This window comes from Sus scrofa, chromosome 13, assembly GCF_000003025.6.
Source record: "Sus scrofa isolate TJ Tabasco breed Duroc chromosome 13, Sscrofa11.1, whole genome shotgun sequence".
Taxonomy (NCBI): Eukaryota; Metazoa; Chordata; class Mammalia; order Artiodactyla; family Suidae; genus Sus; species Sus scrofa.
The window spans coordinates 44,642,494-44,667,805 of record NC_010455.5 but is presented as its reverse complement, the minus strand read 5'-3'; the positions used below and the strand labels follow the sequence as shown (position 1 = coordinate 44,667,805).

The 25,312-nt window shown below is 40.5% G+C and overlaps 1 long non-coding RNA gene across 3 annotated transcripts in view; it reads left to right on the top strand.

Moving 5' to 3' along the window:
• The window catches only part of LOC106505628, a 178,263-nt gene extending 173,617 nt beyond the window's left edge, over nucleotides 1-4,646 (top strand). For all 3 annotated transcript variants that reach the window (XR_002337612.1, XR_002337611.1, XR_001300230.2), the window contains one exon: nucleotides 3,653-4,646. This is a non-coding gene — a long non-coding RNA (uncharacterized LOC106505628). The remainder of the gene's footprint in view (nucleotides 1-3,652) is intronic.

Below are 25,312 nucleotides of genomic sequence, written 5' to 3'. Positions count from 1 at the left end.
ACCAAGAATGCTTGCATTCTAGATTCTATAATAAGCATTCACTTATTTGACTAGTACCTATTGAGCATTCACTATGTGACAAGCCTGTGCTAGGTAAGCACTGCAGATGTAGAGGTGAAATAAGACAGAGATGACTTACACAGATTTGAGTGTGCATTAATATTATAATGAAAAAAAGCAGTATTTTTATTTTAAGATGTTAAGATTATCAGGCAAAGGGCAAATACTCAGATATTTTCAAATTGGAGGAATTCGCAAATATTTCTTGGAGCTTCTTTCTGTCCTCCGACCCCCAGAGATTTGATTGCCAGTCTAGAGTTAAAACCTAGGAATCTGAATTTTTATAAAGCATTCTTGGGAAATTCTGATGAAGATGATACAGAGTCCTGCTGGCTTAATTAACCCCAATGAATTATTCTTTAATGCTGTATGTCTAGAAGGTAGAAATCTCTATATATCTCTGGAAAAACAGAAACCTTGGCATAAGAATGACTTTCTCTTCAAAGAATACTGCATAAGCAGTGTCTAATCTGATCTTTTCATAAAGCATCCACCCCTACTTCCTTTGTGTTGCAATTTGCAAGGTGGATAAATGATGCTTTAGGTGCCCTGCCCATAGTACCAATTTCTTCACATCAAAGGCTGCTTACTGTCAATACCTGAGTCTCTGTCTGAGGGGTTTTTGTCTGGCTCTTGGAAGCACACTTCACCCACATGTGTCCAGGTGGAAGACTGGAAGCTGAGTGCCCTTAGGGCTGCCCTTGACCAGTGTTATCTGGGGAGTTGGTAAATACATACCCCAGCTTCCTTCTTCTTCACTGGAGCATTCCATTGTCCTATACTGTCTTTCAGAATCCCCCAAAACTATGAAGCTCTAGTTGTCCGTACTAGAAACTGGCTAAGGTGAGTTTCCTTCATCAGCTTTTCCCCTATTCCTTGACTGTTTGCTGAGATCACCTCCCTTATAAACTGGCAGCCATCTGTTCCTTAAGGCAGAGTCATTGTCTTGGGAAGTCCAAAGCAAACACCTATGTAACCTGTTAGTACAATACCTGTGCTGTGCTTCATTGTTGATAGAGTTATTAAATGCTGACAGATTCCATCAAGGGAAAGGTCCCAGACAGATATCTGACAGAACCAACCAAGTCTTAAATTGCAACAAAGTCCTTAATATCTGATACAGACACTAGCATGCATGCCAATAGCTATCAAGTAGAAGGTGAAAACCGTATTACTCTTAACTAGTACTTTTGCCATTAACCCTGAAAAAAAGCATTCAGCCCAAATCAAGCTAGTTATTCCAAAGAAGGAAGTGGGGAAGGAACAGACTGATATTAAAGGGTATTGTATTAAAAACAGTCACTGAAAAATGCAAAGAGTTTATTATGCAGAATGCATCTGAGCATGATTAGATATTTGGCAGAATAGAAACTAGGAAGGAGTGGAAAAAACTGAGCAAAACCCAGCCAGACCCAAAGATTTACTCAAAATTGAATGGATAGAAAACTATTTCTTGGGATTTGAATGTGGCTGAATAACTGGCATCTCCGTTCTTCATCTACTTTCAAATGGTAACAAGTCATTCTGATGATAATTGCAGAATGTGTATTTTTGGCAATCCAGTGGCCATAGAGATCATCCTATTTTGTGTTCTATTTGGTTACCCCCATCCCCCAATTGATTCATGGGCTTTTAAAAGAATCTGAGAATAAGCAATAACAGCATGCTTTGTTCCCTGATGTGAAGAGAAAAAGAAAAGTACTTGTTGAATGAATAAACACATAAGTAAGGAAATAAAATCAGTATTCCAAGAAGAAGTTTGGAGCATAAATATATATGTATGTATGTATACAGCAGGGAAGTGGTTCAGAGAGCTCTTTCATACAAACATTCGGAATATCTGTTTCTGTCCTTACTAGAACCACCAGGGAGAGATCAGTTTAGAAATTAGTTTTCAGTTCCACAGGTCTGATGTCCATTGGGATGTGGAAGAAAATGTACAGTTGAAAAGCTCCTGAAAGCAATCGTGCCATATTTTTGTTTCTGAGAATTTCAAATAGTGCTCCTCTTCTGAAAACCATTTACTAAATATTTCCCAAAACTATGTCATTAAATCCCTTCTACATAATTGTAAAAAAAAAAAAAAAAAAAAAAAAACAAAAAACACAACTATTTCAGTTAGGATTTTTAGTTTGCAAGGAACAGAAATTAATTGGGCCTATCTAACTTGAGCACAAAAGTAACTCATTGGAAGTTCTGGGGGAAATGTCCATATTTAAGGGAAGAAGTAGTCAGAGAAAAGGCTCCCAGGAACCCATGATGCTCTGAGAATTGTGACAATAAAAACAAACTGACAGGGAGTTCCCGTCGTGGCGCAGTGGTTAACGAATCCGACTAGGAACCATGAGGTTGCAGGTTCGATCCCTGCCCTTGCTCAGTGGGTTAACGATCCAGCGTTGCCGTGAGCTGTGGTGTAGGTTGCAGACACGGCTCGGATCCCGCGTTGCTGTGGCTCTGGCGTAGGCCAGAGGCTACAGCTCCGATTTGACCCCTAGCCTGGGAACCTCCATATGCCGCAGGAGCGGCCCAAGAAATAGCAACAACAACAACAACAACAAAAAGACAAAAGACAAAAAAAAAAAAAAAAAAAACCAAACTGACAGACTTATCATCCACCAGAGCTGAAATGAACCACCTCCAATGGTTTTTGCTGCCTTCTTGCTATGTCTGTCATTAAAATTTCAGAACACAAGGAAAGAAAGAAAATTTGTCCAGCTTGTGTTACAGGTCCACTTCTTGGCAAGGAGAGAGCAATGTACGTGGAGTGACAGTTCCACCAAAATGGCACACAATGGGGGAGAAATCATTCCCCTAAAACAACATTAGGTACTGGAAACTTTGAAAGGGCTAAGGCTAGAGATATTGATAATTGATTAATGAGACAACAAGTTTCTAAAAAAAAAAATTAGAGTTTTGGTCTCACTATTTCATGGGTCTTGCTATTTTTCTGTCTTGTCCAAACAGCTTCCTTTATATTTTGATAGCCTTAATAATTTATCACAGCATCATGAGAATTTTTTGGAAAGGCATCAGTTGTGGAAGACATCCCTTCTTACCAGTAACTGTCTTTTGTCCCCAAGCTATGAAGCCTCACAATTTTTTACTTATCCCTCCAAATGCTAAACACAGGGCAACCTGCCAGTCTGTTCTACCTCTGCATATGGTGCCTCAAAAACTCAAGTTTGAGGCACAAACTTTGACTCTAAGAGTTCCAATAAATGACCAGTTGCTATGTGCTAGGAATTTGATGTTACATTCTGTGTGTTATTTTACATTTATATTCACCTTGGGCAGGTAAATATTATTGCATAAAAACAAAATATAATGATGGTAATACAATAGCCATCGATAGTCCATTGGGGTATATTCCAAGACCTTTGAAAACCACCAAATTCTCAAATATGACTCTTGGAATTACACTTCCCCCCACAAAATGGGAAAGCATAAGTGAGAAACTATAAATAATCCCCTTGGTCTTGGATGATTCTATAAATATTCAACTAAAGTAATTTACGAACCCATTAGAATAAATACTGGCTAGGGCACCCACTGAAACAATTTCACAAATCACTTTTTCTTATTTTCCTAATAGAGAAAGTAGAGATCTGACTCACTGCTGAATATAACATCTCCCCTTTGACGTCTTCAGTACATGTAATTTCCAGGTAAGAACTCCCAATTTTGTAAACCTCTGAATGTCTACCATATATGCTGAAAGGGGGAGGTAGGCAAGGAGTTGGGCTCTGCAGTTTCACTTTCCAGGTTCAAATGCAGGATCCACCACTCAGAACTGTGTAAATTTAACAAGACCTCTCTTTCATAAGCCTTGTTTCCTTACCTGGAAAATGGTGTAATGACAATATCTCTACATAACAATTCATTTTAAATACTCCTTTAAGCATCTGGTATCTCATAAATGCTCAATATACATTAGCTACTTAAAAAAAAAAGCTTTAAAATAATTACATTAGGAAAGCAATTGCTTCTGCAACAATGCATACAAAACAGCCAAACACCTTTGAATATATATGCTGAGTGTTCAGCAAGCTTCATGTACCAGCTAGGTGACTTGGGCCCTACACAACTCCTATTTGTGTCCTAGAAAAGTTAAAAATTCCTTTGGAGTATCGACCGTCAGGAACACTTACAAATAACTGAAATACTAAATCTGCATATACCCAGGATCTAATGCAGAGTTGACAAATAACTGGGGAGTAAAATAGTAAACTTTTAGAAGGAAATGTCGCTGAAATACCATCCAGCTTTGTGACAAAGACTAAAACATATTAATGTCTGCAACAAAAGTAATTTAAAACATAAATGAGCTACAGAATGCTGTACATGAATTATATAATCCTCTGAGTGACTTATTAGAACTTCAGGGTTAATACAAGACCAATTAAATAGTTCAGCTCACTGAAGCCATCATCCCATAATGATAATGTAGGGTTTCCCAGGAAACACACTGGAGTTGCTGAAATGGAGACTGAGCATAAAAGGTAAAAGTCTCATGGTTTTCTGTCTTCTTCAGAGAGGTAGCTTTAAAATGTCCTGGGATAAATCAACTATACTTTAATAAAAAATAAGATAATTCTCAGTAAAAGAATTAAAACATATCTTGGGAGTTTCCATTGTGACTCAGCAGGTTAAGAACCTGACATAGTGTCCATGAGAATACTGGTTCACACTCAGCGAGTTAAGGTGCAGGTTGTGGATGTGGCTGGGATCTGGTGTTGCCATGGCTGTGGTATAGACTGGCAGCTACAGCTCCCATTTGACCCCTAGCCTGGGAACTTCCATGTGCCACAGGTGTGCACCCCCCCTCCCGCAAAAAGAAAGAAAGAAAGAAAGACATTCACAGTAAAGTTTATATTATGATTAATACATTAATAAGAGTACTAACATATGACAGCTATTTGGTGGCAAGAATTTCCCATTAATTCTCATGGAACATATTCTCCCAAATTTATAATAGAAATAGAAAGTTATAAATGCTAACTCCAACACAGATCTTGTCTCTGGATAGAATTTGTATCGGTAGAGCATGGTACAACTTATAAATGGCCTTAGAGAAGATATGCGGCTCCAATTAAATAAGAAACCAGAAGTTGTCAAATAAATATTCCTCTCAAGGACTCCTCTCAGCCCAAGAAACCCAGGAGATTTAGCTAGAAGGAAATTTACTAGTAAGCACTTTACCTCTTGGCAACACTGCAGAAGAATAGCTTTCTAGCAGTCCATCTTTGCTGGATCTAGTGCTCTGCCTTCCCATGCTGCCTTGGGTCTCACTGATCCACAGAGCCTCTCTGTCCCTACATCCTGGTACCCTAGCATCAAAACATAGCAGCACCACTCCTTTACTCCTGGGGGCTACCCATTCTCCTTGCAGAATATTTTCTTTAAAGTACAAATACCCCAGAGAAGAGGCAACACATTATTATTCCTATTGCTTTGGTGTGAATTAATTCAAAATAACCAAATCCCATTAACACATGGGAGAAAGACATAGAATGTATATTTGTGGTACAGAAGGGGTGGTAGTGTCACTGTGAAGCAAAATGCAGTTAAGATAGGTGGACACTTACAGAAAATGCTATTTTACTTGGATGCCAAGTTTCCAAATGGTGGTAGATGAGATTATTTTCAGCAAATATTTTCTTTCCTACCTTAAGCAGAATGATTCTCGGCCCACTGACTTTGGGCCTGACCATGTGACTCCTTTTGTCCAATAATATATGGATGTGGAATTGGTATCTCCTATGTTAGCATGCTTTGGTTTTTCCCTCTTGTGCTCCTGCCATTCATTGTAAGAGGAACATCCCCAGGTAGGCACTGATCGGGGAAGATGATCAGAACTGAACCCAACCCACACCCTCAAGTGAGTCAAAAAAGTCAACCTACAGCTCAACACAGAACCACTCCAGCTGACTCTCAGGCCCACAGGCAAGAAAAATTGTTTATTTTTGTACATCGTTGAATTAGGTAATTTTTAATGCAACATCACTGAAAAATAGTTGAGAGATTAATAACAACAGCAAATGCCAAATGAGCTTTCACACTGTGCCAGGCACTGAACTAAGGGTTTAACGTGCATGACTTGAAAAAAAAATCTTAACCTAGAGGGGGTAGGATTGATTCTCCTATTTTAAGAAAGTTAAGAAGGTGGCCTGAAAAGACAATCAGCGAGTGGCAAAATCAGGATTCAAATCTAGGATGATTTGATTCTAGTGCCCAGTTATCTTCCCCTGTGCTATACCACCTAAGTATTCATTCATGTCTGTGTTGAAGGGTCAAGAGCCCATTTCCCTACTGGTCTTGAATTCATTTGTTTTACATTAATAACTACCTACCATATATTTACTACATACTAGGCACTAAGTCTTGTATACAGTAAGCACTCACTGCTTGAACGTATGGCAACTATTATTACTTTTAACATGCGACTGGGAAAAAAATTTTAAACATACAATGAGATCTTAAAACAATAAAAGGAGAAAATAATGTAGTTGTATAAACAATGTATTTGATGTAATGGAAGAAAAAAAAACAATTCTGATTGTTCATGTGAAATAATTGATTACACTACCAAACACCAAATAAAATCTCACTGGTTTAATTTCATAATCAGACTTAATACATTGATTTGAAATCTTGAGAAAAATTATATTGGATCACCTTTCTCAGTGACAGCTTTTATATTCTAAGTTATCACTTGCGCCCTAAGCTTGTTTTAAAAACAAAAACAAAATACTTCCCAAAGCAACACATAATCTGCTCAGCCATTCAATCAGTCTCTCCCTTCTGCTTGCTCTCTCTTTCACTTTTTCTCATGCTTCTACCATAAAGTGGAATTACATGGTGGCAAGAATGTCTATACATCAAAGGATTCTTCTAGTGTATACAAGGAAGACATTCTTTTTTCTTAATCATTATTTCAAAGTTTTTAAGAGTTAAAAAGGACAAGTACTTCTTAGATACCTACTAGATATCAGGTACTGTTATAAATTCTGGGCATCTTAACACTAATAAAACACCTTTGCTTGCATTTAAGAAACTCATAAAAAGTATGCACAATGTCCCTGGTCACATAGCTGGGCAAATTCGATGGAGACTTAGAGTTAAAATTCCCTATTCTATCAAATGGAGCATCTTGTTTTTGCCAGAACCAGAACAGAGCCAGAAAAGTGATCAAGGTTGATCTGGGCCTGGAGCCAAAAACATGAGCAAGTGCAAAGTTCACTGAGGTAAAATACATCAATGAAGGTGGCTGGGGTAAAACTCCTAAAGAGGACCATAGTAAGATGGAGGGTAAAAATCCATGGCCATGCTTGTGGACTGCCTGACACAAGGCATTCCTGACCCCTGTCTCTTGCTATAGGAAACCTGACTCTGTTCAGGTCAGAGTGTTCTCAACTCCAGGTGACAAATCAGAAGGGATGTAAAACAATAACAACACCCCATTATCCTTTGCTAGCGGCTGGGGGTAGACGTGTGACCCAGCTCTGGCAAATGAGATGCAGAGAAAGACTGGAAGGGGGCTTCTCACAAATCTTTGCCTTCCTTAAATAGAGATAAATGGGAAGAAGTGCTCCCTTGAATGACCCCTCTCCTTTCTTACTGAGATGATGAGGACGAAGAAACAATCCAATACACTGAGAATGACAGCAAAAGATAGAGAGATACCATTGTTAAGGCTTTTGAATGAAGCCCCAAAAATCTACCTCCAGATTTCTGAAGCAAACAACCCATGTCCACATGGTTTAAACCTCCATTACTTGTGGCAGGATGTATCCCTAATTGCTCTATGTCCCAACTAAAGAGGCAGCTGCTGTTCAGCTCCCACAGAGTGCTGATCATGGGACTGTGGGCCCACTTCCCTGCCACATCTTCCATTAAGCTAGCAATTAGATTTTTTTTTAAATGTGAAATAATTCACTTTTAAAATACACACAACTAAACAAATTAATCGAACATTGTGGACACCAAATAAACTAAACACCTTCTGGCAATTCTGAGAGCTATAATTCTACAATTCTCAAGAGCTGCATGTACCAAGTTTGTAAACTGTCTTAAATTAACTACCCTTTTTGCTGGCTGGTCTTATAGGAAACCCACAAAAGGACCATCAAAAAGCAATTGTTATGTGAGCACTATATCCTACAGATAGAATAAGCCAGATTTGCCTTCCTAGACTCAAGAAGAAAAGGAACAGCTTCTCCATAGAACTGATCCTGGATTTAAAAAGAAGTTAAATTATTGGGTCATAGAGAGGATTGAATCTGTTGAGACATTTCAATGGATTTTCTTTTTTCCAAATTGATTTGTCATCGTTTCGATAACATCTCAGAAACTGATTGCAGAGTTGCTTGCAGCTCAGGCCTCATGTAACTCTCATCAAAATAGGACAAAATAAAAATCCTTTCTGTGTCAATAATCAAACCAGGGACCTACTGCTAATCTCAGATTTATTGTCTGGCTTCAGATACTGCCCTGGCTGGAATAAAAATAGCAGCAGTGCTAGTAATGGCAACAATAACAGCAATAGCCTCCATCCAGTCTAAGTACTGAACTAGATCTTTGTTGTTTTCATGTTGGGAACTTTCCTCCCCTATCCCATACAACACCAATGGAACTGTAAACCCCAGGGGCTTGCCTGCCTTATACATACAAGGGAAAGTCATGACCCAGACGTGGCCAGTCATCTTCTATTTCCTGACAATAAGATTTAATTCCCAAATCCAACCGGGCCTGACAAATGTTCACCTCTTGGACATTCCAATTAAATAAGCCAATGAACTGCTGGAGAAATTCGCTCCAGAGTCAGAACAAAAAGTAGCAATGTGCTGAGATGATGGAGTAATTAAATAGGAATTACAATTGACTGCCTAAGAAAAGTGGAAGGACAGTTTTAATCCAGAACATTCTCAATGGAAGGACAAGGGGTGTTTATAGGAACCAAAAACCAAACAAATAAGTTATGTACCATATAGAAATGACATATAATAATAATTTTAAAAATTCTGCTCCCAATCCTTAACAAGTGACACCATCTTGATTTTTTTTTTTTGTCTTCTTTTTACTTCTTTTTTTCCCCATTGCCTCTGAATGAAGTGTGTACTGTGCAAACACAAAGGGTCTGACATCCAGTGCCTGATGAGCTGTGGACAAGCATCTTGCAGGCTAGAGAAAACCTATGTCTGTCTTCAGTCTTGTTCCTTACTGGTTGTCAACAAATTATCTCACTGATAAGGAGGAATGAGTATTTCATTCACTGTGAACCCAGGTGTTAGGGTCAGGTAGTTTCTGTTGGAAATCTCGACTCTGCTCATAACTAGGTGTGATTCTTTGATTAGTTACCTAAATTCTGTGAGTCTTGGTCTTCTCAGCAGTAATAGTGGTTTTCGATGAGCATTACACAAGCATCCAGTGCAATGCCTCGTACACTGTATGAGCTTACATGGAGAAGTGATGGATGCTCGGTACTTTTTTCTCCATTATCTCTTTTTGCCCTTTCAGACCCTCAGTCCCCTGGCTTTCTTTTCCTGTTATTTCTCTCATTATCAAAGTTGCTGTGACCATATTTCTAATGGTTCCCTCCCAGAACAGTTTCATAAGTTCCCTGCCCCAACACATGCCTCGAGCGCCTATGTTCTGTCTTCAACTGCTTCTTCCTTGATGTCTGCACTTAGGTCTCTAATAGGCAACTCAAATTTAATCCAGCTGAATAGATCTCTTGATTTCCTTCATAGCCCCAAGACTGGTCTCCCCTCAGTCTTTCCCATCTGAGGAAATGGCACCATCTACCCAGTACCCAACTGAGTTTGTCCTTCTTCTTCTTCTTTTTTTTTTTTTTTTTTTTTTTTTTTGTTGTTGTTGTCTTTTTAGGACCGAACTCAGGTATATGGAGGTTCCCAGGCTAGGGGTCAAATCAGAGCTGTAGCCACCAGCCTACACCAAAGCCACAGCAACTCGGGATCTGAGCCATGTCTGCAACCTACACTGCAGCTCACGGCCACGCCGGATCCTTAACCTACTGAGTGAGGCCAGGGATCGAACATCTGTCCTCATGGATACTTGTTGAGTTTGTTAACCACTGAGCCACAATAGAACTCCTGAGTTTGCCCTTCTATTCATGGTCCATAGCCAAATCAGCAGTGAGTCTTACTGGCCCTACTTCCTAAATACATTATGATCCCCAATTTCCCCATCACTGCAGTCTTTCACCCTTGTTCCTATCACCATCACCTCTTGTCTGATCTAGCATCACACCTAGTCTATTGTTGAGCTCCAAGGTGGCCTAAATCAATTACCATGGGACAATTCTAACAAAGACGGAAGTGATTTCCAACATCTCTTTTTCCCTTGGATACCTTTAAGACCATATGCAACCAAGGAGAATTCACTGCAAGTTAGAAAAGTCAAAACACTGTGTAATGAACTTTCTCAATGCAGGACAAAGGCCAGGAATTGTTGAGAATCAGGAATCATTGCCATGCTGGAAGAACTTGAGCTGACATAACCTGGCACCAAGTCACATATATTCTTTGAAGCTTAGTCATTCTTTCTAGGGTTATTTTCCCACCCTCATCAACACTAAAAAGGAAACATGGCTTCTTAAGCTCTTGAGCAGTTCACAGGAACCTGGTGAATTAATTAGACTCTTATGAAGTTCAGTCACTCACTGCCCAAAGCACTGAATAGAAAAGTAGCAGTTAATGTCAGGCTTCTACCATTCAAACAAAACAAGAGCATCTAGGCTACTGGGTTACTTAGACACAGAATCTTAACCATTATATCTACCTTTAGGAACAATAATATTCAGGTGGGCCATGTGAAATTGCCATCATTGTAGGTCAAAAGATTTGAATAATTATAATTTCTGTTATTTAACAGAATAGTAACTAATATTTATTCATTGTTTATGATGTAGGAAATATAGCAAATGCTTTATATGCATTTTATGAAAGGGCTTAACATAATTAAAGGGATTTATAATTACTGGCATCATTACAGTAGTTAATAATGCATCACTCAATCCCACAATTGTCCTACAGAGTATTAGTACCTCATTTCGTAAATCAGGAAACTGAGAATGAGAGAAGGCTAGGTAACTTGCCTACTGATATGACCTACTGATGTAAATGGCTAAGTCAGAAATAATGACAGGTCTCTCAGAAGTGAAATGCCACACATTAGTGCTATATTGAATACCCACTATGTACTGGGCATGTAAAATACCCTATTTCTGATTTTCCCAAAAGTGCATGAAAGGTAAAAATCATCCCCATTTTCAAAGGAAGGCAACTGAGTCTCCAGGAGGTCAGGTGGTCTAAAACCAGACTCTACATGGCAGAGCTGTGATTTAAACTCCAGGCTGTCCCATTCCAAAGTACTTACCTTTTTCAGTCTGTCACACTCCCTTTCATAGACAGAAGAAACACATGCATACATACACACACACACAGATGAGTATACATAAATACGTGTGCATGTGTGTATGGTATGTTAAGATGAATCAGCTGGATTTATCACAAAATAAACCCATTTCCTTTCACTTCTGGAGACTATATGGTATGTATCATGGTCCCAAGAGGACAGTGACAAGGCTAACCAGTATGACACTCAGGAATAAGAGCAAGGACACTGAGCTCCAAATTTGTTCTGGATAAAAGTGTGCCTGCTAGCTTCCTGTTCCCCAGTGAACTTCCAAGCCCTTCACTCTCACCTGGAAACCTTTCTGCCTCCTCCTGCCTCCCCTCAGGGAACCAACACTAGCAACCTAGCAACGTGTGTGGAATGACTCACTGAAACGTTGTAAAACTGAACCGATCTTTCCGAGGCTGTCAGCCAACACTGAGAAATTTGGTTCAGCCCGTTAACCAAGTGGAACTCAACTCATTTAATATTAGGATGATGGGAATGAGTCAGCTCCCTGGAGCCTCAAACCTTTCATTTCAATTAGTCCCAATAATGTAAAGCCAATGCCTTTAAACCACTAGAATTTAACAGGCTGCCCACATCTTCCCATAAATCCTCCACCTCCACTCTCCTCTGCTTCCCTTTTCACAGACACAAGAGAAGGCTAAAGTCCAAGGACAGCTTTGGACTAGAATCATTTTCTCCCTACTCACGTGTTGCATGGAGTCTAGAGTTGACAGCATTCTCCTCCTGTGAGCCATAAGCTTTTCTACAAGACCACCCCAGGTGAAGAACTCGGAGGATTAGAATTAGGGACCACCCTTGGAAAATAAAAGGATGTTCTTTGGTGTCATAGTTTACATCCTGAATAAACACATGGAATGCCAATGGTTCATTGGCCTCTTTTACAAATGATAATGTTGAAGTGGAGAGCATGACTCTCAGATCAGATAGACTTGGATTCAAATTCTGCCTCTAGCACCTAACCAGCTACATAGACACAGATGGTTTTCTGAAGAGCACCTCATCTCAAGTCTCTCACCTGTCAAGTGGGACCTAATCTTAGTTCCTAGCTCATAGGATATTTATAAAGGTTAAATGAAATATAAATCTTCTTAAGTGATATATGAAGTTTGTTAAGTGTCAAAAATGTTACATAATATCTTTATTAGCACCCAGATATTAGCGATAATCTTCTTGTCATAAGAGAGAGAAATTCAACTTAAGTAGGTGAGAGCAAAAAAAATAATGTAAAATAAAAATAAAAATTACAGACTCACATATTTTACAAGCCTACGAATTAATGGGCTTAAACATAGTTGGATCCAGAAGCTCAAGTTATATCATTAAGGACCTGAGTACTCACTCACAACTTATTTTTACCCTTAGAAATTGAATCCTTTCCCAGTAGGTCCAAAGAAAAACATAGACCTGGCACACGGTGGGCTAAAATTCTTATCTAACCAACTCTAACGTAATTGTTGTGGCTCTTACTGACCATGCCTGAGTCTGGCGTCCAAGCCAGAGGCAGTGGGAGAAAGCAAACCCCACTTGAACTCCACAGTCTGAGAGTTGTGGCGGGGGGATCAGTCTCCCAAATAAAACTGAGATGCCATTACCAGATGAAGATAGAAAGAGGCCAGAAAAGCAAAGACAGCAGATGACAACTTAAGTCCTCAGGAGTTATCACAGGCTTGAAATGAGAACTTACTGTATAGCATAGGGAATTAGATCCAATCTCCTAGGACAGACTATGATGGAAAAAAATATAAAAATATATATGCTGTACAGCAGAAATTAACACAACATTGTAAATGAACTATACTTCAATAAAAATAAATGAAAAGATGAGGTCTTTGTCATCAGCTTTGGTATCTGGGACAATTTTCTAAAAAGAACTTGTTGGGTGAGTTACAAAACTTGGGGAAATGATGAATGGGGTTAGTAGATTCAAACTATTACATTTAAAATGGATAAGCAATGAGATCCTACTATATAGCACAGGGAGCTATATCCAGTCTCTTGGGAAAGACCATAATGGAAGATAATAAAAGAAAGACAATGTGTGTGTGTGTGTGTGTGTGTGTGTGTGTATACACATACACATACATATACATATATATGACTGGGTCACTTTGCTGTACAGCAGAAATTGACACAATTATACTTTAATTTTAAAAAGTAAAAGAAAAGAAAACAAGTTTGAGAGGTAAAATCAAGTCAGGCAAATTTATTGTGATTTGTCATATAGAAATCAGAACTTTGAAGATAGCAGGAGCCTCTCTCTCTCTCTTTTTTAATTATAAAAGCCATTCTCCATTTTGAATCCTTTCTTCACATGCTAGGTCAAGTAAATTGTCCTTAGACTATATATTAAAATTTTTTCAAGGCTACTGTAACATGACTAGCCACATGAATGGCATTTCCCAGGCAGTTAAAATCACTTTTAAGTGTATAAAAATTTGGAGATGGCTTCCCTTGTGAAAAGAAAGATTATATCCTGCCTCTCCAGGTAGGTATTATTATCACCGTTTTATAGATGAAGAAACTGGCATTTGGCAACTTTGAGTTGCCAAAGCCATGCAGATATGTTTCTAGTCCAAATTTGTCAGACTCTCAAGTTTACAATTTCCCTGCAATAACTGGCCATCCTGGTTCTCAGCAACAGCCATGAGTACTTCCTTCCCCTTTTGCTTTGTAAAAGAGGTAGCATAATCCTGTATGAATCTGAGCCCCTCACACTTGAGCTGTCTTTTTGTCATCACACCAGATACAGGTTGAAAAGCCATTTCACAATGGCTGAGGATCTGCCACTTCTAAAAATGTCAACCTCCTCAAACTGGAATGTCTCACTCTCCATCTCCTCTCAAGGACAGGTGCTCTTAAAACATCGGAGGAAAATCCTTTCGGCCATTTTGAGTCAGCTAAGTGTGAGAAAGCAGACATTCTTCATGCCACAAGGAGCCCATCCTACGTTTCTTGTATTCCTGTCATTGTGCAAGTTCCATCTCTCACAACAACTAGTTCAACACGGGCAAAGATTATGCTGAAGGGAGATACATTTTGCTGCAAGAATTATTTTGTAGGATTGTTTTTGAAGGAATTTTATATTTGTCTATTTTCTTTTGAGTTGACAAGCAAGGGGGTCATGGGTCGATCACCAGAATTGATGAACAGATGAGGGATAATGCTGGGAAATTTTACGAGTGGGAGGAATTCCCTTTTCAGGAGATGGTTCTTCAGAGATGATAGTTTATCCGAGATGGTAGCTTCCTATGAGATGTACTCAGATTGTTTCATGTTACTTGAGAGGATTCCTGCCACATAATTCCTCACTGACATTTCCCATTAAGATGGAGAAAGCTGGATTTCCTGCCTCCAGAAGAACTAAGAATGTTCTAGGATGTGTCGCTTATCCTGTTAGGCTGAGGCCAGGGACCACCCATCCATCTGTTTATTCACTTTCTTCCTAGAGCTCCTGGCTTCTTGACTGCCCATGACCACTTCTTCGTATGGTGACAGGCTTGGCAAAAAGGCTTCTGGGCATGGTGATCCCAGTGTTTATCTTGATTGCTTCTTTGTCAACATCTTTTCAAAAGTGGAATGGATTGAACCCTGGGGAGTAGGCACGTGGAAGCTGAGATGAGCAAATAACTGTTAGAAATGTTCCATGTATTACCTTCAAAATGTGTGTTAGGTGGTGCAAAGATAAACATGCTCACATACACATCAGATACATAGATTATACACAAAGTTAGAATTAAGAGTAAAGAGGAAAATAGTATCAGCCTATAGATTTATCCCTCAAGCCTACAACTAACATGAGAACTAAGAAGAAATTAAAATTTCCATTCTTTTCATCATTTCAAAGTAACCTGTGAGGTACAGAAATTGACTTTTTAAAATTTGAGGTGCTCAGTGCATAGCTGTATGTATGTGTGCAGCAGTTGCTCAATAAGTAATTGTTAAGTGAGAGAAAGTACAACATACATAGCTGTACAATTCCTTGGCATTTGGTGATTTCTTCCAGTATTTCTTTAATGGGTAAGAAATGTTTAATGTTTAAGATTTTCTTAGTTCCCTTAGCAGCAGTCCACGGGGCAAGGGTTATATAAAATAACTTGGGAGGTGACTCTAAGAAGTACCAGTAAGGAGAAATGAAGTGAAATACAGCCAGATTGGGGTGGGGGGGTGAAGAGAGAGGGAATAGGGGAGACAAGTAAAATGTGCTTTCACAAACAGGTTACCACCCTGAGGAGCTAGAGCTCAGTGCCCCCAGGGGCATTGGGGAAGCAGTGTAGCCAATCAGAAGTGCTTATCCTCCCATCCTTTACTGATTGACTTTTGTTCCTGGAGGCATAAATTACCCAGTGCTCTGGTCTGTACCATCTGTGAGCCAGGATTTCCCTGTGTGGCCACAGAAAGACCTCAGACAGGTGCAGGTTCTTAGGTGGGATGTTGTTGCAGGCACTAGCATGGGGCATGCCATGTGTACCTGCTAATGGCCCCCAAGCTGACTCCCCTGCTGGTGCCCCTCCTGGCATGCACATGCTTCCCTTGGGAATAGTCGGAACCTTATGACTCAACTCTAAGGAATAGAACATGGCAAAAGTGATGGCATACAACTTCTAGGATGGGGTTACCAAAGAACTGTCCTGCTCATCCTAGCTCTCTCTGTCATGGAAAAGTGAGCATCCTTGCCATGAGCCCCTGTGGGGAGGCCCAGGTGACATAGTGAGGGCCTTCAGACCCATAGCCCACAAGGGAGGAAGCCTGGGGACTGAGTTTGGAAGTGGACCCAGTCTTGACATGACTGACAGCTGGTCTACAATCTTGAAGGGAAGGATCCTGGACCAGAGGTCCCCAGCTCAGTCATTCCCAGATTACTAACTACAGAAAACTGTGAGATAATAAATATTTGTTGACTTAAACAGCTAAATCCTGGGGTGATTTGTTGCACAGCAATGTATAACTAATACAGCTGCACTATAAAGTCCAAACCTTTTTTACCACTAATGACAGAGAGCTTCAGAAAAGGTATTAACTTTTTTTTTTAACTACTAAGGCACACTGCCTATAGCTTTCAATCTTTCAAAAGACTTTCAGCGGAAGAGTTTAAACAGTTTAGTTGAGTAGTTGCCCAGCTTTTTTTTTTTATTATTTAATTTGGCCTAACTTACCATTTAGAACAATGATTTACTTATTGGACACAGTAACTGAAGTTATAATCCGAACAGATATATTTGAACTAAAATGCATTACAGCCAAAGGAGAATCAATTAACTTTACACAATTGATTCCTGACTCTTCCATTTATTATGTGTTTGTCACAGCTATTGAGTGAAACCCTGAGCCCTGCTACTCTTATTCTTGAAATAACTAAACCTAGGAAAACAGCCTTGAATTGACATAAAATCTGGTGTGTATAATACCAAAATACAGTTTGGGAAGTTGTTAATTTGAGAACATAGGAATTTGTTTCTTGAGATGGAGCTATTATGTAATACTTCACCTTTGTTTAAAATTTTAACACTCTACCTTGCCTTATTTTTTTATGAATTGTACCTGTTTTAAGTAGCTTCTACTGAGTCCGTTGATGGAGGAATCCCCACCCTAGGGTTATGGGGGTCACCAAAGACGTGACACCCAATACTGGACAGATGAGATTTTCAGTGGTTTACTATTCACCTATGTTTGCAATTTGGGGGAGCAGAACACCGCATGCCACACAGGGCCACATGGGGGCTGTGCTTAGGGACAGAGTGAAGAGTCATGGACCACAGAAGGCAGGCTTTGTGGTATCAAGAAGGTGGGGTGTATAGAAATAACATATGATCCAGCAATCCCACTCCTGGGCACATATCCGGACAAAACCATAATTCAGAAAGATACATGCACCCCTATGTTCATAGCAGCACTATTCACAATAGCCAAAACAGGGAAACAACCTAAATGTCCATCAACAGAAGAATGGATAAAGAAGATGTGGTACAAAGGAATTCTACTCAGCCATAAAAAGTGAAATAATGGCATTTGCAGTAATATGGATGCAACTAGAGATTATCCTACTAAGTGAAGTAAGTCAGAAAGAGAAGAACAAATGCTAAATGGTATCACTTATAAGTGGAATCTAAAATATGGCACAGATAAACCTATCTACAAAACGGAAAAAGATTCATGCAGAGAACAGACTTGTGGTTGCCAAGGGGGAGGAGGAAGGTGTGGGATGAACAGGGAGTTTGAGGTTAGTAGATGCAGACTATTACACACAGAATGGATAAGCAGAGGAGTTCCTGTCATGGTGCAGCGGAAATGAATCCGACTAGGAACCATGAGGTCGCATGTTCTATCCCTGACCTTAATCAGTGGGTTAAGGACCCAGCTTTGCCATGAGCTGTGGAGTAGGTTGCAGATGTGGCTCGGATCTGGCATGGCTGTGGCTGTGGTATAGGCCAGCAGCTTCAGCTCCAATTCGACCCCTAGCCTGGGGACTTCCATATGCCACGGGTGCAGCCCTAAAAGGACAAAAGACAAATAAAAGAGTGGATAAGCAATGGGGTCCTGCTGTATAACACAAAGAACCTTATCCAAAGAACCCTATCCAATCTCCTAGGATAGACCATGGTGGAAAATAATACACAAAAAAGAAGGTAGGCATTTCCATCGTGGCTCAGCAGTTAGCGAACCTGACTGGCATCCATGAGGGCTTGGGTTCTATCCCTGGCCTCACTCAGTGGGTTAAGGATCCAGTGTTGACATGAGCTGTGGTGTAGGTCATAGATGCAGCTCAGATCCCGTGTTGCTGGGGCTGTGGTGTAGGCCGGTGTCTACAGATCTGACTGGACCCATAGATTGGGAACCTCCATATACTGCGGGTACAGCTCTAAAAAGATTTAAAAAAAAGGTATATATATATATGTGTATGTGTGTGTGTGTGTGTGTGTGTGTGTGTATGTATGACTGAGTCACTTTAATGTACAGCAGAAATTGGCACAACATTATAAATCAGGTATAGTAAAAAAAATTTTTTTTAATTACAAAAGAGGATGAAGTGACCCGGTTCCTGTGGGAGGATAAATTTAGCTTATTTGAGTAATTCCATGGGCTGGAAACCTGAAAAAAAAAAAAAAAAGTGAAACCTACTAGTCAAGGAGAATTAGGAACTGCATTTTGTCTATTTGATAAGCTAGGGTGACCTTTCCATGGAGCGAAGTGAAGCCATTAGAGACCCTCCTGATTTCACCAGGTATCTAGGAAGCACATTGTGTTAATTTTAAGTCTCATGTTACAATATTCTTTGGACATGTCCCAGCAAAGGACCCCAGAGTCTCTGTTCATAGTTGCTCATGAGATGTCGATAACAATATAAACTGTTAGATTTGAGCAGGATATAGTAAGATTTATACATGCTTTACTTAAAGATTGGCCAAATATCCAAGGACGTGTATATTCCTTTTACAAATACCCTGTTCACATCTGATTTAGATTTAGACATTTTGCTTGCTTGATTTTATGATTTCCCAAAAGAAGTTCAAAGTCACAAAGTCATACCTCAAGGTTGCAGATAACATTAAAGATTGTCATTTAGTGAAGCCTAGGCCCACAATTTCAGCCCTGTAGGGAACAGGACAGGAGGCTGCATTTGTCTCATGACATTTATAGTCACACCTGCAGAGTTGTAAGCAACCCCTCTGTCATTTGCCCCCAGCAGTGAGACAGCTTGGCTCATCCTGGTGTCCAAGACCAACTGGGAAAATGAAGAAATCAGAAAGAACAGTTCTAGGTATTTTCTGGCTATTGCTAAGGAGTATATTGGTTAAAGAATAAAAGTACAGTAAATTCCTTTGGCAAGTTTCTGTCCCTTCTTAGTCCTGATAAGAAATAGCAGTTACAACCTTGCTCTAAGAAAGGAGGTATTCTCCTTTGGGGTAAAACATCCCTTGATTATATTGTCAAGGAAACAGACCTAGAAGAGTAAGAGTTTCCTGAAGATCCCATGGCTGGTTAATGGCTTGTAAAAGGTCTCTTCTCCAGGACACCCATCAACATGTGAAGAGGAATTGGGCATGAGTGTTGAGTAAATTTCATCTGAGTTTGAATCCCAGCTGTCCTGTCCACCCATAATGCTTCACTGAGCACACGATTTTAAGTCTCTGAGCCTCACTTTCCCCTTGGACATACTGTGCATATAGTCACAGATATACTTGTATTTTTTTTTTTTTGTCATTGAGGTAAAATTACAGGCAGAAAAATGCCTGTGGTCAACACAGTTGAGGCAGAATTTGCTGCCTGGTATATGTGACTCTCAATTCCTGAGCTCTTTTCTCTGTGCACACAGTTTCTCATTGAATAACAACTATGCCACAAATCAAACCCCTTAGAATGGTTTGGTGTCTATGAAGTCACGAAGAGACAGCATCACTAGAAAAACATACTAGCTTCACCAGTATGTGAAGGCTTCTTAGGTGAATTCATACCCAGAAAAACTTACCTGGAAAATTATACTTTTTTAACCAGTAATACTGATATTCTCTTTACATCTCATTGAGGAACTCTCCCAAGATGATAACATGAATATTTATTTTGATTGTAAATGCATCTAGAGCTAGAAAGCAAAGATAGGTGGTAGATTATTGGGTAGATTCGTTGAAATAGACTGAAATCATCTGAGTTCAAACATGTTTTGCACCTATAATAGTAGCACTTTATAGTTTGCAATGCCTTTTAATAGAATTTTAAAAATGTATTCCATGAAGAATTATTGCATTTCCACTATGAATATTACATGCCAGTCACTGTTTGAGGTGCCAAGAAATAGCAAAACACAAAATAGGACAAAAGCCCTGCCCTCATTCAGCTTAAATCCCAGTGGACAGGTAAGGAAACTCTAAACAAACAAGGAAATAAATTGCTATCTAACAGATGACAAGTGCTATGTTGGAAACTGAAGGAGGGAAAGAAAAGGGGCCTGAGGGTGGGGGCTGCAACTTAAAATATGGTGATCTAGGAGTTCTCGTTGTGGCTCAGCAGTTAATGAGCCCAACTAGCATCCATGAGGACATGGGTTCGATCCCTGGCCTTACTCGGTGGGTTAAGGATGGGTGTTGCCATGAGCTGTGGTGTAGGTCGCAGATGCGGCTCAGATCCTACATTGCTGTGGCTGTGGCATAGACTGGGGACTACAGCTCCGATTTGACCCGTAGCCTGGGAACCTCCATATGCTGCGGGTACAGCCGTAAAAAGATAAATAAATAAATTAATTAAATAAAATATGGTGATCTAAAAAGGTTGGTCTGAGAAAAAGACATTTGAGCAAAGACTGGAAAGGGTTGAGATCAAGGGTGTTTCTGTTATAGGCAACAGCAAGTGCAAATATCCTGGAGTAGAAGCAAAGCTCTAATTTGGAAGCAGAGCTGTGTTCCAGAAGGAGTGAGGATATCAATGTGGCTGAGGGCAGTGAGCAAAGGAGAGTAGTGGAGGAAGAGATGGAAATCCAGACTTAAAGGCCATGGTGAAGAATTTAACTCCTACCCCATGTGAGATGGGGGGGGGGGCGCTAGGACATGTAAGTAGCATGGTCCAATGTGTGTCTTAAAGGGCCATTCTGGTTGCTAGGTTGGGGATAGCTTGAGGGGTACAGAATAGAAGGAGAGAGAATCAGATAAGGAACCTGTGCAGAATCCAAGTGAGAGATTGTGTTGACTTAGGTCATGAGGAGAAAAGTAGAGCTGGTGAGAATATGTGATTCTAAAAATAACTTAAAGGTAGAACCAACAGAACATGCTGAGATGAGACTAATTAAAGAAGGAGAAGATTTGGGGGTGGCTGGACATTTTGGCTAGAGTAAGGAGAAGGAGCAGGTAACATCTCTCAGCATGACAAGGAAGAGGTGTCCGCCAGGAAGGGCTGGGGAGTTAGGAGTTGGTGAATGTGTTAAGTGTGAAAAGCCTGTTAGATGATGCAGTGGAGGATTTAAGGGGACAGCTAGTATGAGTTTGGATTTGAGAATAGAGGGCCAGACGCAAGATTTCCATTTGAGGACCAGGGCCTGAGCTCTGGAGCTTCCAGTGTTTCTAGGGGTGTGACGGGGAACCAGCACTCACAGCCTCACCCATGTTGTTGAAACTCAGAGACCTCTGTCCACCGGTGCAGAGTAAAAGCACAGAGACTAAGTTCGGGGTGAGCTAGAAATGAGTAGCTTTTATTGCTTTGCCAGGCAAAGGAGGCCATAGCAGGCTAGTACCCTAGAGACTATGCCCTCCCTTGAGAGAGAATAGGAAACAGGTCTAGAGTTTGGGAGTGGAAAATAGGACCACAGATAAGGATCAGGCTAGATGCAAGCTTGCAATCTTTAAAGCTGATGTCAGGCAGTCTGGGATGTGTTCAGATGGTCCTTGAGGCTTGGTACTCTGGCCTTCTTTCTGGAATAAAGAATGCTTCATCGAGTAATTCATATCTTCCAGTTTGGGCGGGGGTGGGGTTGGGGGGGAGGTTAGTTCTACAGAACTCAGAGATACTGTTATGCGTATCTTTTGAGAGACCAGGATCCTGCCCTGAGGCTGCAATATTGTTTCTTGACAGTTCCTCCCTAGTATCTGCATCCCCTCCCATTCTTCCACCCTGGCACTCAGGAGTTGCCTTCTGATGCCTCCCCTCCCGGGTCTTGATAGCAGGAATTCAAAGTTATTCTCAACCGTGTTAGACATGTTAGTAACAGTTTGAACCTACCCTTTGGTTCTCAGGGAAGCTCTAACAGGCTGACTGAAGCCTATTTCCTACAGATAAGAAATGGGGGACACTGAAACTCTTGTGTGCCCAGGAGTCTCCCAGAGCCTAGCTCAATTTCACCTGCATCTTTATGATGCATGGAACTTGTATGCTCACCAAAACGTGTGCTTTCTGAAGCTCCAATTATCTGCAGGAGTCAGAAAAGTCCTGGATGAGAAGCTGGCCTGTGAAGAAGGCTTCTTAGGTGAGACAGAATCAAATTAGCAGGCACTTATGTTAGTGTCCTGCAGCCTATATCCAAGCCACCAAGTACTTAGCTCTGCTTAACTTAGTAGAGCAGAAGGAAAAGCTTTGTTTATTTGGGCTCGGGGACAAGAAGGAAGCAAGCCCCCATGCTCCCACCCCTGCACTCAGGACCGCTGTGGGAAGTGCTGGGTATTTTTCCACAGGAGAAAAGCTTAGAGTGGATGTGGTGATAAAAACTCCTTGAAGATGACTCAGCTGCTCTGGTCTTCTGCCAAAGTCATATTCAGGAGAGTTGAAGGAGGCTCCAGATTGGGAGGGTGGGCCGCCTGCAACAGGAGTGTTTGATGGTGAGAAAGGTCTACATTTTACTCCCTGCCCCCCACCCCAGGGCATCTGTGTAAGCAGTTTCTCCAGTGCATTTTGGGTGGCAGATATTCAAAATGCCATCTTAGAGGTGAGAAAAGATGGCATGGGGAAGTTAGCTAACACAACCTAAGGCCCTTCTGAGCCTGTGCTCTTGAGGACTATGCTTTTGGCCTTGCTGAGCGAAACTGGTGCCTCCTGGTGCCTCCCCTCAGGGGTCTTGATAATAGGAACTCAAAGCTCTTTTCAACCCTGTTAGAGAATAAGAGAGGCTTTTTACTAATGGCTCAGCTGCTAACTCTTTGGTAAGGAAATAAGGTCTCAGGGGTGCAGGTGGGGTGGGGGCAGACAAAACAGACTTCTGAAAAAGTCATTTCGCCTTTGCAAAGCCACCTGTGATGGAGAATAGACTTGGAGCCCCAAACCTGCCTGAGTTTGGAACTCAGAACATTGTTAACATGACATGGCTTATTTTTCTAGAAGAGGAAAACCAAAGTGTTATCTGGAAAATCCCTCTGTTTGGCTTGATACTTGCTTCAGCACTTAATCTCAAAGCCCCAGTGTATATATCTACAACCGGAAATACACAGGTCCTCCCAGGCAAGAGCATCTGTCATCAGAAGCTGCAGGGAATGAAGAGGTCTCTTGGCTGTGTCTCCCCACCTTCTCTGTCCCCACCCGGGCCCTGAGCTGCACTGTTCTACATGCAGAGTAAAGAATGATTTTTTTTTTTTGTACCCCAAATGGGAACAATGTTTCTGTATTTATAAATCCAAGAGACTCAGACACATCTGCTCATATTTATACTGATTCTGCGGTGGCTGTAAAATTGCATATGCTATTTTGATGAAACTTTATCTTAATTTCATTACCAGCATAAGTAATCATGTGATGATTGCCTTATTTCCAAGTAACTGGGCAAAAATGATATTTAGGTTTTTTTTTTAAGTTTCTCTTTTTAGACTCATGACTTTAATAAAATGTTATGCTATTTTGCCTTCCTAAATGGAAGTCAAAGTAATATGTTTTCAAGCTGCTGATGTATCTATCTATACTTTGAGGGGAAAATGGTGGACTTTACCTTTAAGAGGGGGGTCACTAATGGTCTTGGTGATGGTCCCATCAAAGTCCACCTGAAGTGAGGAAAGATGCTGTACAAGAAAGAGCTCAAGATTTTGCATCAGATAGATCTGGGGTGGCAGTCAAGCGCCTTCACTAACTATTTAGTCATGTTATCTTAGGCAAATAAATCTTATAACTTCTCTGAGCCTTACTTTACTCACATAGGAAATGGGCTTTAAATAAAAATTCCCACCTTTGGTGAATATTAGAGATTACATATATCAGGTGCTGGGGATAATATCTAGCACATTGTAGGTACTTGATAAATGATAGTTCTTAATATTTTTATTATCACCTTCCAAACAAGTGCATATTCTGTTTTATCCCAACTTCTTGATGTGTTGATGTGAGAGATTTTACTCAGTTCATCTAACTGAGATAAAGCATGGTTTTGCTGAAAGCCCTACACTTCCCTGTTGAAATAGCAAACCAGGACCACCATATTGCCCAACACCACACCAGAGGGTGCCATTCACCTATTAGTCCATATGAGTGGCCTCCCTTCGAGTTAAGCATTGCAAAACCTGGAGGAACTTACACTGGAACTCAGCAAACAACACAGATCTCAATAGAACCCTCTTGCCTTCCAGGCTGATCCTGTCCTGCTGGCAGGTTTTGGGATCCCCAGGGAATCATGATGCTGCTACTCTATGAATTTTAAGTAGCCACTGCCCAGAAACTTCTTGTTGCCACACCTCCCTTGCCATGCTGGGTTCCTTGGAAATGACCTTGGTTAAAATCAGTCTGAGTCTGTTAGAACCCATTGGACATCTTCCTCAAAGCCATCTTTGGTGGAGACAAGTCCCACATCCTACAGACTGATTGACTATCTCTAGCTCCTGTTCTGCCAAGAGTGTTCTACTTTTCAAGTCCAAATATACATTAGAGGCTAAATTGTTGGAACACTTCCTTTGTTTTTATTGTAGGCAAAACTGGGAAATAAGCACCAGGAGTTCTGGTCCTAACTCTCCTACAAATCACTTGTGATTTTAGACAAGGGTTGCAGATTGCAAAATAATCACAAAGTTCTTTGCCTGTGTGCACACTCATTTGTTATTTTGCATCCCATCCCATCTTGTGTTGTGAAGAAGTATCATCTCTTTCTCTAACTGTTGAGGCCAGGCTTGGCTCAGTAATGTGTTTCAGTCAATGAAACATTCACAAATAAATGCAAGCAGAGCTTTGAAAAGTGCTTGGATGCTAGGCCTTGCTCTCTGGTTACCAAGTGTGAAAAAATTCAGGCTTGCCTGCTGGATGATGCTTGAATTTAAGCCTATATCCAGACTGTGAATGAATGACGCCCACTAGACTAATCAGCTTCCAACTGCAGAAATGTGAATGAAATTATACTAGATCATTTAGCCCTAGTCAGTCA